Source organism: Marmota monax, unplaced genomic scaffold, assembly GCF_021218885.2.
Source record: "Marmota monax isolate L192 unplaced genomic scaffold, Marmota_monax_Labrador192_F-V1.1 WCK01_AAM20220418_F8-fsc02124, whole genome shotgun sequence".
Classification (NCBI taxonomy): Eukaryota; Metazoa; Chordata; class Mammalia; order Rodentia; family Sciuridae; genus Marmota; species Marmota monax.
This window is the reverse complement of record NW_026693723.1, coordinates 12,358-21,589: the sequence shown is the minus strand read 5'-3', so window position 1 is coordinate 21,589 and position 9,232 is coordinate 12,358. Positions and strand designations below refer to the sequence as shown.

General features: G+C 37.0%; 1 pseudogene; it reads right to left on the bottom strand.

The window, feature by feature from the left end:
- Positions 1-894: 894 nt before the first annotated feature.
- On the bottom strand, positions 895-1,646 carry LOC124103832 (tubulin alpha-8 chain-like; annotated as a pseudogene).
- Between the last annotated feature and the right edge of the window lie 7,586 nt (positions 1,647-9,232).

Genomic DNA, 9,232 nt, shown 5'->3' with positions numbered 1-9,232 from the left:
TACCTTTACATCATTGTCTGCTCTTTCTCATTATTCCTCTCCTGATGAGCACATTTTTCTGCTTGAGGGACTTGGGCTTCCGTTGCGCATAGTCAACAGTAGGCACTGAACTTACCCAAGACAGGGAGGAGTTATGTGGAAGTTAGAAGAATACTTTTCTCAGACAGGCTCACAGTTCCAACTTGACCTCCTTTCTACTCGGCTGGGACATCTTCTCTTGCTAGTCATCATTGTTTTGATTGCCCTCTATTCTTAACTCACAATCTAATAGTTTCTAGCTCATTTTCTCCTATTGTTCACTGCTACTTTTTATGGGGTTTCTCTGCCTGACTTGATTATGAACTCTTTGAAAGTAAAAGAACTTGTCATGTATCTTCTGTCTCAGCACAGTTCTCAGCAAGTAGATGTTGCTCTCTCTACAAGTTCCAAATGACTGTTAAATTTCTTCTGATATATATTTTAATGATATCAACTAAGGTGCAAACAAAATTTATGGGAATTAGAATACATCGTGCTTATGGGTACCAGATTTGATAAATAAAAATATAGATCTTCAAGAAAGTTAAGTTTGAAATTTAGATAAGCAAACAAAAAAAAAATCAGTATATTTCCTATGTAGTATTTCACTTTTCTAAATGTTGTATGGGATATACTTACACTAAAAATCAGTTTGTTTTTATGAAATTCAAACTTAGTTTAACATACTGGTTTATCTGTCAACCTTCGTGGGTTTTATAATTTGATTTTCAAAACTCTCTTAACTGTTTTTTTTAATTTAAAATGGAAATATATTTATTGATAGTTTAGAGCTAAAAAAGAAAATTAATTACAAAGAACACACATAAGACAAATCCAAGACAATGGAGTATGAAATTGCAGCAGAAATGGTAATACTTTTCACCCTCTTCCTCTCTGTCAGCACTACCTGCTCCAGCCCTTTCATAATCTTTCTCTTGAGCAGTCATGTCCTTGCAGGCCTGAGCAAACTCTCTTTCCTCCATCCCTTCCCCCATGTGCCAGTGAACAATGGCACACTTGGCATACATTAGGTCAAACTTGTAATTCAGGCGAGCCCAAGCCTCAGCAACAGCTGAGGTGTTGTTAAATGTGCCCACAGCGTGCTGTACTTTAGCCAGGTCTCTACCAGATATCAGTGGGAGTCTGGTAATTAATGCCAAACTCGAAGCCAGAGGGGCACCAATCCACAAACTGGATAGTATGCTTGGTTATGATGTGGCAATGGCAGGATTCACATCTTTGGGGACCACATCACCAGAGTACAACAGCCATCAAGCCATATATTTACCATGGGGAAGAACACATTTCACCATCTGGTTAGAGGATTCAAAGCAAGCATTGGTGATCTCTGCTACAGAAAGGTGTTCATGGTAGGCTCCCTCAGCAGAGATGACAGGTACATATGTGGCCAGAGGGAAATAGATGCAGGGATAGGGCACTAGGTTGATCTAGAATTTCAGGTCAACATTTAGGGCTCCATCAAGTCTGAGGGACGCAGTGATGGAAGATAGAATCTGACGAATGAGGTGGTTAAGGTTAGTGCAGGTTGGGCGCTCAATGTCAAGGTTTCTGAAAAATATGTCACAAGTGGCCTCAAGGTCTACCATGAAGGCACAATTAGAGTGCTCCAGGGTACATATCCTCCTCCCAGAAATATTGCCTCTTTTATATTTCACCATCCTTTAGCAGTATGCCTATGGAAAAGACACCTAATCTCTCTGATTTTATTTGGCATATCTGATGAATGGAGATAATGTATAAAATTGCCCAAGCAGGTAAATCATAATTTCTCCAGTAATCCTTTTTATTATTGTAAATAGTGCTTAGTGTGTCAATATACACATGGTGACCATTGATATCTTTGTGATCGGTCATTGAGGAGTATATATATATAAAACTGTGTGTATATATATATATATACATATACACACATATGTATACACACACACAAACATACACACAGACACACACCCACACCACAAAGTTTATGGTAAATACACAAGGCATATTTCTGCCTTCTAGAAGCTAAACAAATTGGTAAGCTTTGGGATGTACTAAATCTAGTTTAACAAATGTTAACAATTTTATGGCTCCTGCCCCATTGGCCTCATAGTTAGAAGCCAAGTCTTTTGATAAGAAAGAGACAGTGAAAAGCTAGACCTTGGGCATTTCCTTGGATTAGGTTCTCTGTGATCAAACACCCCCCTACACACATGCACCTGCACGCACGCACACACACACACACACACACACACTTTTTTTGTTTTCCTACTATGTAATCACTGTTTCTCAAATTGGTTTCTGGGGTTAATTGCCTTGCCCATATATTTGAGCTAGCTGCTCTCATTGGCAAAGAATGAGGAATCTAACCATAAGGTGGTTGTTGAGACTTTTGATTTCTCTAAATCTAATATTATTCAAGAAATGTTTTGATGCAAAAAAATATTAGTTAAAAGATATCTTCTAGTCATGCTTCATGAAATTGGAATTTAGAAATCAAATGCCTGAGAGTAAACTAGGAATACTGACATAATTAATACTGAGGCACCAGAAGCAACTTTTCTGTCCATCACTGTTTTCCCAAGGCAGTTTCTGTTCCAGAAAATATGGACAATTGTCAGGTTAAAGCATAAGAAGATAATAAAATACAGAAAGGTCAACTGCTTCAGCCAGTTACATATGTCTCAATGCCTAAATTATGACCTAGGTTTCTTTCAGTTTCTGAACAACACATATGTGTCTACTAATACTAATTCTGGAGTATTTGACCTTCTTTAAAGCATGAGTAATAATGATTTGGACTTTACTTACATTGAGAAGAGACCTCTGAATATTTAAGGGTCTGAAAAGTATCCTAGGTTCAAACTGTGATGGCTTAGTGAATAATAAGCTAGGGATTCCTACCATTTGATGTTATTTCTCAGCCTACAGAGTATTTGGTCTGGTTTCTTAGGGACTGAAGTTTCTTCATTTTAGTTTCAGTCATGTCTTTATTCACGGGGAGAGCTGAACATTATTTTCTCTCTCTTTTTGTTCATAAAGTCATATGTCCTTCTCAGTCAGACTGTAATTGTCATTTCCCTTTCAAGTTTCCATTGCAAATTCTTTCGAAGTATGCTCAGTTGTTTATCGTGAAATTATTGTTTTCTTTCAAAATGTGTTTTCTTTTTTCTCTCACTGAATTTTTAAGTCTTCTTACGCTTTGAATTCCATCAAGCCAAGTACTAGGTGTGTTCCATGCCCTCTTAATTAAGACCTTGTTACATGAAAGCACCTATCCCATAGTTGTTTTTTGTAACATATGTATTTGTGTACTGCAAAAACTTGGCTAGACACTATTTAATTATTTTCTTTTTCTTTTTTTTTTATTTATACATGACAGCAGCTGAATACATTACAATTCTTATTATACATATAGAGCACAATTTTTCACATCTCTGGTTGTATACAAAGTATACTCACACCAATTTGTGTCTTCATACATGTACTTTGGATAATAATGATCATCATATTCCACCATCATTTCTAACGCCATGTGCCCTCCCTTGCCCTCCCACCCCTCTGCCCTATCTAGAGTTCGCCTATTCCTCCCATGCTCCCCTTCCCTACCCCGTTATGAATCAGCTCGAATCGTGGTGTAAGAGACAAAACCAAAAACAAAACCTCTTACAGGGGGTGGATAACACAATCTGGTGCTCCCAGCTATTCTAGAAGCCAAGGCAGGAAGATTGCAAGTTCAAGGCTAAAAAGGGAAACTTAGTGAGACCCTGTCTCAAAAGAAAATAAAAAGGGCTGGAAGTATAGCTCAATGGTAAGGGGCCCCTAGGTAAACTTATTACCCCTCATCAATTAAGGAATTAAGGCAGCATGTGATAAAACGAATGTTGGTGTTCTTTTAATAGAAATCGTAAAATAATACCTAGCTCCCCTCTTCTTGTAAATAAACCTTCATTTATCCCAGTAGCAATATAAGTCTTTCAAATGTGTACAGAACTAACTTCTTCTGATCCTTCTTAGTGGTGAGATATAGTGAGATGTGGGGATTTTATCCCAAGGATCTGAAGAATGAGACCCATGGATAATGGAGGGTAAGAGGAAAGTAACAGAATTTATTTTTGAAACAGAGAGGAAGTGTGTTCTCAAGGAAGGGGTCCCTAGTGGGTTGTCACAGAGGTGCTGCTGTCTATGGGTTTATATGGTGTTGCTGTAGGTGACTGTTATTGCTACTGGCTGATGACATTTAGGGAGGGAAGTTTTTTCTACAGTCAATCAAAAGTGATGTGCTCAGTGATCATGTAATACCTGTCAGATCAGAATGTTGATCATGTGCTGTTCATAGTGATGGCTCTTCAGATACTTTGTGCCCAGAATTGCTGCAATTAAGGACTTCCCCCTGTCTGCCCATCATGTTTTTGGCTCCTGCTTATCAGTAGTGATAATCAAGGGATAAATAATAAGTGCTAAACTCCACAATGATCAATTTCAATAATTTCTCTCACACCTCATATTAGTATACAGTTTGAAGAATCTATACATTTTCCATTTTGGGGACTAGAAGAATTGACGTTTGTCTATATTCACTATACATATAAATAGTTTCAATATTTTGACAGAAATATGCATTTAAGTCAATGAAGACTTTGAATGATTTCATTTTTATCCAAATAACTGAAACAGTTCTAATTTATAGTTGTCAAGGATTTATATTCTTATTATGAAATATTTGAATGAGATTGTTTTAAAATGCATAATCCTGGAATCTCATTTAAAGTGGAATAAGTATTACATTCACTATCTTAATTCTCCTTAAATTTCTCAAATCTTCTTCTCTAATATTGTCCCATGCATTCATATTTTCACCTCCATAGTTTTCCCAATTACCATAAGTAAAGAGGTAAATGCTATAATAACTTTTAAGCCAAGGTGAGCAGGTTTCACAATTAGAAATCAATGCATGCTGCAGGCAAAGGTACTTTGAGAAGTGATCAGCCAGTGTGGTTTGTCACATGTGGGAAGAAAAAAAATAATAAATTGATCAACAAACAAGAGTAAGCAAATCCCCAGAAGCTCATTAGTGACACCTTATGTAAAAATTTAAGATAGGTGCAATGGTGAAATGCTGCTGGAGATATGGAGTTGCAGTTGTTAATCTTTGAATTTCTTAAAACCTTCAAAAAGACCAGCAAATTTTAAATTATTCTAAGAAATTGTGCCACCATGGTATTCACTGTTTTAGTATCTACAGATGACATGCTAAGTATAGTGAACTGATTTTCACTAACTTGGGACGTTGTTCAAGATGAAAGAGTGTATTGCCAACAAAGAAGCAAGAATTAACTTGACACTTCTTAACAGCTCAAAATGACAGAGGCCAAATGAACATCTACAAAATTTTTAAAATTAATTTTAAAGAATGTATAATTTACATAAAATAAATTCACCCATTCTAGTGTAAAGTTAGATAATATTTTTTTAAATATGCACAGTCAAATATCCATCATGAAGCTATAGAATATTTCTAGCACCTCAAAAATCCTCTTTCCCACCACTCTGATCCCAAACCAAGCTTTTTCTGTTTCCCTTCAGTGCTGTTTTGTTTTTTCTTGGTACCAGGGGTTGAACTCGGGCACCTGACGACTGAGCCACATCCCCAGCCCTATTTTGTATTTTATTTAGAGTTGTTTAGCACCTCCCTGTTGCTGAGGTTGGGAACACATGATCCTCCGGAACACATGTTCAAACCAGGTGCTGGGATTTCAGGCTTGTGCCACTGAACCCACTTCAATGCAGTTTTGAGCTCTTATCTGATGACAGATTATACTGAGATTTCTTTCATGGGTTCCTTTGAAATTGGTTCATTTCCTTTCATTTTTAGAAAACATAAAACAAATGATTTTGTCTTTTTTTAATTTATTTTTTTTAATTGGTGGTTGTTCAAAACATTACATAGTTCTTGATATATCATCTTTCACACTTTGCTTCAAGTGGGTTATGAACTCCCATTTTTAGCCCATATACAGATTGCAGAATCACATCAATTACACATCCATTGATTTACATATTGCCATAATAGTGACTGTCTTGTTCTGCTACCTTTCCTATCCACTACTATCCACCCTCGCCTCCCCTCCCCCCCCTCTTCTCTCTCTACCACCTCTACTGACCTGCATTTCTCCCCCTTGTATTATTTTTCCCTTTCCCCTCATTTCCTTTTGTATGTTCTTTTGTATAACCCTGAGGGTCTCCTTCCATTTCCATGCAATTTCCCTTTTCTCTACCTTTCCCTCCCACCTCTCATCCCTGTTAAATGTTAATCTTCTTCTCCTGCTCTTCGTCCCTACTCTGTTCTTAGTTACTCTCCTTATATCAAAGGAGACATTTGGCATTTGCTTTTTAGGGATTGGCTAGCTTCACTTAGCATAATCTGCTCTAGTGCCATCCATTTCCCTGCAAATTCTATGATTTTGTCATTTTTTAATGCAGAGTAATACACCATTGTGTATAAATGCCACATTTTTTTAATCCATTCGTCTACTGAAGGGCATCTGGGTTGGTTCCACAGTCTTGCTATTGTAAATTGAGCTGCTATGAACATCGATGTAGCAGTGTCCCTGTAGCATGCTCTTTTTAGGTGTTTAGGGAATAGACCAAGAAGGGGAATAGCTGGGTCAAATGGTGGCTCCATTCCCAGCTTTCCAAGAAATCTCCATACTGCTTTCCAAATTGGCTGCACCAATTTGCAGTCCCACCAGCAATGTACAAGTGTACCCTTTTCCCCACATCCTCGCCAGCACTTGTTGTTGTTTGACTTCATAATGGCTGCCAATCTTACTGGAGTGAGATGGTATCTTAGGGTGGTTTTGATTTGCATTTCTCTGACTGCTAGAGATGGTGAGCATTTTTTCATGTACTTGTTGATTGATTGTATGTCCTCCTCTGAGAAGTGTCTGTTCAGGTCCTTGGCCCATTTGTTGATTGGGTTGTTTGTTCTCTTATTGTCTAATTTTTGGAGTTCTTTGTATACTCTGGATATTAGGGCTCTATCTGAAGTGTGAGGAGTAAAGATTTGTTCCCAGGATGTAGGCTCTCTATTTACCTCTCTTATTGTTTCTTTAGCTGAGAAAAAACTTTTTAGTTTGAGTAAGTCCCATTTGTTGATTATAGTTATTAACTTTTTTGCTATGGGTGTCCTATTGAGGAATTTGGAGCCCGACCCCACCAACTGTAGATCGTAGCCAACCTTTTCTTCTATCAGACGGCGCGTCTCTGATTTGATACCAAGCTCCTTGATCCATTTTGAATTAACTTTTGTGCATGGCGAGAGAAAAGGATTCAGTTTCATTTTGTTGCATATGGATTTCCAGTTTTCCCAGCACCATTTGTTGAAGATGCTATCCTTCCTCCATTGCATGCTTTTAGCCCCTTTATCAAATATAAGATAGTTGTAGTTTTGTGGATTGGTTTCTGTGTCCTCTATTCTGTACCATTGGTCCACCCGCCTGTTTTGGTACCAGTACCATGCTGTTTTTGTTACTATTGCTCTGTAGTATAGTTTGAAGTCTGGTATCGCTATACCGCCTGATTCACACTTCCTGCTTAGCATTGTTTTTGCTATTCTGGGTCTTTTATTTTTCCATATGAATTTCATGATTGCTTTCTCTATTTCTACAAGAAATGCCGTTGGGATTTTGATTGGCATTGCATTAAACCTATAGAGAACTTTTGGTAATATCGCCATTTTGATGATGTTAGTTCTGCCTATCCTTCTAACATCTTCTTCTATTTCTCTCTTTAGGGTTCTGTAGTTTTCATTGTATAAGTCTTTCACCTCTTTTGTTAGGTTGATTCCCAAGTATTTTATTTTTTTTTGAAGATATTGTGAATGGAGTGGTTGTCCTCATTTCCATTTCAGAGGATTTGTCGCTGATATACAGGAATGCCTTTGATTTATGCGTGTTGATTTTATATCCTGCCACTTTGCTGAATTCATTTATTAGCTCTAATAGTTTCTTTGTAGAGCCTTTTGGGTCTGCTAGGTATAGAATCATATCATCTGCAAATAGTGATAATTTAAGTTCTTCTTTTCCTATTTTGATGCCTTTAATTTCTTTCGTCTGTCTAATTGCTCTGGCCAGTGTTTCGAGAACTATGTTGAAGAGAAGTGGAGAGAGAGGGCATCCCTGTCTTGTTCCAGATTTTAGAGGGAATGCCTTCAGTTTTTCTCCATTCAGAATGATGCTAGCCTGAGGCTTAGCATAGATTGCTTTTACAATATTGAGGTATGTTCCTGTTATCCCTAGTTTTTCTAGAGTTTTGAACATAAAGGGATGCTGTACTTTGTCGAATGCTTTTTCCGCATCTATCGAGATGATCATATGGTTCTTATTTTTAAGTCTATTGATGTGGTGAATAACATTTATTGATTTCCTTATATTGAACCAGCCTTGCATCCCAGGGATGAATCCTACTTGATCATGGTGCACAATTTTTTTGATATGTTTTTGTATCTGATTCGCCAGAATTTTATTGAGGATTTTTGCATCTAGGTTCATTAGAGATATTGGTCTGTAGTTTTCTTTCTTTGAAGTGTCTTTGTCTGGTTTAGGTATCAGGGTGATGTTGGCCTCGTAGAATGAATTTGGAAGTTCTCCCTCTTTTTCCATTTCCTGAAGTAGCTTGAAAAGTATTGATATTAGTTCCTCTTTAAAGGTTTTATAAAATTTTGCTGTATACCGATCCGGTCCTGGGCTTTTCTTAGTTGGTAGTCTTTTTATGGTTTTTTCTATTTCCTCAATTGATATTGGTCTGTTTAGGTTGTCTATATCCTCCTGACTCAATCTGGGCAGATCATATGACTTAAGAAATTTATCTATGCCTTCACTATCTTCTAATTTATTGGAGTATAAGGATTCAAAATAATTTTTGATTATCTTCTGTATTTCTGAAGTGTCTGTTGTGATATTGCCTTTTTCATCCCGTATGCTAGTAATTTGAGTTCTCTCTCTTCTTCTCTTCGCTAGCATCGATAAGGGTCTGTCGATTTTGTTTATTTTTTCAAAGAACCAACTTTCAGTTTTGTCAATTTTTTCAATTGTTTCTTTTGTTTCGATTTCATTAATTTCAGCTCTGATTTTAATTATTTCTTGCCTTCTACTTCTTTTGCTGTTGTTTTGCTCTTCTTTTTCTAGGATTTTGAGATGAAGTATGAGATCAT